Below are 4,214 nucleotides of genomic sequence, written 5' to 3' on the forward strand. Positions count from 1 at the left end.
TGAAAGTGCTAATAAACTTTTTTGCAAAGTAAAAAAAAAAAAAACAAAAAACCTTTTCAATGTGGCTATTAGAAATTTTTTTGTTCTAGAATGCACAATGAGGCAGCCATTACTGGTGTGTAACTGACCATAGACTGGAGATTCAGGTTAAGATACAAGAACAGTGATGGGGAGAAACTGGGTGTGGTGGTTTGAGTAGGAATGGCCTTCCATAGACTCTAAATGTTAGGCCCACAGGGAGTGAGTGGTACTGTTAGGAAGTGTGGCCTTCTTGGAGTAGGTGTGGCCTTGGAGGAAGTGTGTCACTGGGAGAGGGCTTTGAGATCTCATTTGCTCAAACTACGACAGTGTGACTTACAGTTTCTTGATGTCTTTTGAATCAGCTCCTTCTCCAGTACCATGTCTGCCTGCACACTGCCAGGCTTCCTGTCACGGTGACAATGGACTGAACCTCTGAAAATGTAAGCCAGCCCCAATTAAATGTTGTCCTTTATAAGAGTTGCTGTGGTCGTCGTGTCTCTTCACAGCAATAAAACCCAAACTAAGACACTGGGACAGATAGAGCTAAGGGCTTGGGAGAAGTATATCTGCCAAAAAAATAAATATAATTTTAGCTGACTTTAATAAAAAGCTTTACTTCTCTTGCTCTGCCCAGCTTATACATGTATGACTGTTTCCTGTAGATCAGGGATCTTTAATGACAGAAAGCCTTCCTTTACAAGTAAGTGTACATGCCTAGGGCTGGCAAGATGGCTCAGTGGGTAAGGGCACTGACTGCTCTTCCAAAGGTCCTGTTGTGAGCCACATGTGGCTCACAACATAATGAGATCTGATGCCCTCTTCTGGTGTGTCTGAAGACAGTAATGGTGTACTTACATATGGTAAATAAATAAAAATCTTTAAAAAAAAAAGTTAAAAAAAAAAAACAAAAAAAAAACAAGTGTACATGCCTGTGGCTCTGCAGATCTCTTTTCTAACTTTATTATGGTAAAATTGTGTTTTCATATATACCTTTATGCTCCCATCTTCTTCCAAAATCTTGTGGGCCCTTCAAGCAGAGAAACCTTTGTTTTAATATCTTTGGACTTGGACACTGAGATCCAAGCATTAATGTGTGGACCAGAGAAAAGGGGGAGGGAAAGAAATTCATGTAGTTGTCTCAGGTACTTACTTTAGTCTTTGCTTGATTTCTTTCTGACCCTGAGAGATGAGGCTGAAAGGCCCAAAGTGCAAAGGGCAGACCTGGGGAACTGGGTTAGGTGAGGAAAGACTTCTGACCAGGATCACTTTAGAGCTGTTTTGTTTATACTCTGGCACTCGCCTGAGCATCCCCGTCCTCCCTGCCCTTCTCCTGGCTTCCTTATGAGTAGGCTATTTCTTTTGCCCTGCTAGGAATTGAGCCCAAGCTCGCATATGCTAAGCAAGCTTTTTCCCTCTAAGTTACATCCTCAGCTCCTACTCCATTCCTCTTGATTAACAGGGCAAGGGTACTTTATACCACCAGATCTGAGTTCTCATCTCTTGGTAAAGCCTGAAAAATTCCCTCTGAGCAACAGTTAGGAAAGCAAGAGGAGCCATCTCCAAATTTAAAGAAGGCTAAATTAGAACTTTATCATGTGCACCTATCAGTTTGCCCTCCTTAGTTAGTCTCCTTTAATATGAGGTTTTCTGTACGCTGTGAAACCACATAAGTGTGCCTTTCCATACATACTCTTAACTGACTAGTGCCCATCATAGTACCCAGGAATCATGGCGCTAGAATATCATTTCTGTTCTCAGAGCTGTTGGTGCCACTACGGCTGCTAAATTCTTGGGTTCCTGAAATAACAAAACAGTTGTAACTGTTTGGTACCAGGGCAGCCAATACTCCTCTGTCCCTCCCCAGACATTGTCATCTTGAAATCAGCAGCTTTGACCACCTGCTCCAGACCCTCCTTTAAGGACCTCACCTTAGAGTCTACCCAGACTTCTGTCCCCTCCCTGCTGCCAGTAGCACAAATCCTGTCCCAGATGATGTGGTTTGCGGGCAGAGTGCTAGTAAATATGTGGTTCTGAGGGTTTTCCAGGAAAAGTTGCACAATATCAATGTTATGAGATTTAAAATGAAAAGTAGCAGGGTCCACTCTAGCCCTCTACACTCAATTTCTAATCTCCAAATCTTTATATTTTTGCCATCTCTGAGGTTTAAACCCATATTTCTAAACAGCATGTTTTGGTTGTTGTTTGTTATGCTGGGGGTTGCATTGAACCTACAGTTTTGCTCACATTAGTGCAGGAGTCTGCCAACCCTCTCTTCGTGAAGCCCCACTAAGTTGTCTGGGCTGGCCTTAACTTACTCTGTAGCCCAGTCATGCCTTGAATTTGGTGTTCTTCTGCCTCAGCCTCTACTGAGTAGCTGGGATTACAGGCCTAGTACTAGTATTTCTTAAATTTTTTAGTTTTGAGCATTGTTTTACTTTTTTTTTTTTATTTTTTGTTTTTTTTGAAACAGGGTTTCTCTGTGTAGCCCTGGCTGTCCTGGAACTCACTCTGTAGACCAGGCTGGCCTCGAACTCAGAAATCTGCCTGCCTCTGCCTCCCAAGTGCTGGGATTAAGGATGTGCGCCACCACTGCCCAGATGTTTTATTTTTTAATATAAGAAATGAAACACATTTATAGTCTAAGTCAAACCTTTTGAAAACATTTCTGCATCCTCTATCCTAATATATGTATTTTATACTATTAAGGTTAAATATTTTATTAAAAAGGTATATACAGTATTCATAGTTGATCTAAATAGTATATGATTACATTCTTTTGGGAATAAAGTTAGCTATTGCCTCTTTCTCCATGAAAGATAAAGTGCCTGACATCCAAGTATGTATAATTTATTCCATAGTCTCAGAACATTCAAACACATGAAACAGTCTGCCTTTTTTTCTCCAAGTGTTGGGGATTGAGCTCAGGGCCTTATGTGTTCCGTTTATGACTTTAGGGAACCTTCCCAGAATCACCAATTACCCTATGCTCTGAAATGGCAGTTCTTCATGCATACTGCAGTTTTTGTTCTGGAATAATTTTACTGAATCTTCCTCATTTCCCCTCTTTTTGTTTCTTTGTAGTGCTAGTGATCAAACAGTGTTTTACCCATGCTGGTCACTCCACTGCTGAGTTACATCCCCAAGCACTGGTCTTCCTCCCTTAGAAAAATCCCCCCCATTCTCTGTCTCTGTGTGTCTCTGTGTGTGTCTCTCTCTCTTTCTCTGTGTGTGGGTGTGTGGGGGGGGGAGCTTTCCTGGGACTCCCTCTGTGAACTAGGTTGGCCTGGAATTCAGAGATCTGTCACTGCCTCTGCTTCCTGAGGGCTGAGATTAAAGGTGTGTACTACCACCTGCCAGCACCAGATAAGATTATTAAAATAATTGTACAGATTTTCTGGAGGTGGTTATGACTTTGATTCTGTTATTCATTGTTGAAGAGCCTGGCCTGGCAAACATTTGACATTTTTCATAATTAGAGTAACTTAAGAAGCATAAGAAGATGTTTAAGGTGGAACGGCAGTGCCTCTGAGTAACGGAAGTGTAGTTCTAGAAAGTGAGAGCCACTGTCAGGAGTTGAAGTGTGCTGCTTGCAGGCTTCTGGTATGTTTATATAAAATAAACAAATGTGAAAATAATTTTAAAGTATGTATCCTTAAAAGGTAAGTTACTATCATGAGCCAAATGCATTTCTTTGGAATGCCATATGATGACACACTATATAATAAGGTTAATTCAACCCTTCCTTTCCCAAACCTCTCTCATTTGTTATCCAAGTAAACATTTCCTTGTCTAGAAGTAATTCTCCACACACTGCTGGTTGGTTCAACAGGAAAGGTTGTTCTTGTACATGGAGGTCTGACTACCCAGCACTTTACATGAGTGTTCTTGTCTAGAAGTAATTCTCCACACACTGCTGGTTGGCTCAACAGGAAAGGTTGTTCTTGTACATGGAGGTCTGACTACCTAGCACTTTACATGAGTGTTCTCACTTGACACTGTGAGTTCAATAACTTTTCTACTTGCTTCATAGACTACAAACCAATGAGATTCAAAGACTTTAAGAGGGAGCTAAAGCAGTATTAGCAGTTGAGAAGCTGAAAACCACAAAGCCTTGCATTTGGAGGCCCTAAGCAGAAATGCTGATGCACTTAGGCTGCTTCCTGGCTCCTCAGCTTCAGAGACTCAGACAAGCA

This window comes from Mastomys coucha, unplaced genomic scaffold (genome assembly GCF_008632895.1).
Source record: "Mastomys coucha isolate ucsf_1 unplaced genomic scaffold, UCSF_Mcou_1 pScaffold21, whole genome shotgun sequence".
In the NCBI taxonomy this organism is placed as follows: Eukaryota; Metazoa; Chordata; class Mammalia; order Rodentia; family Muridae; genus Mastomys; species Mastomys coucha.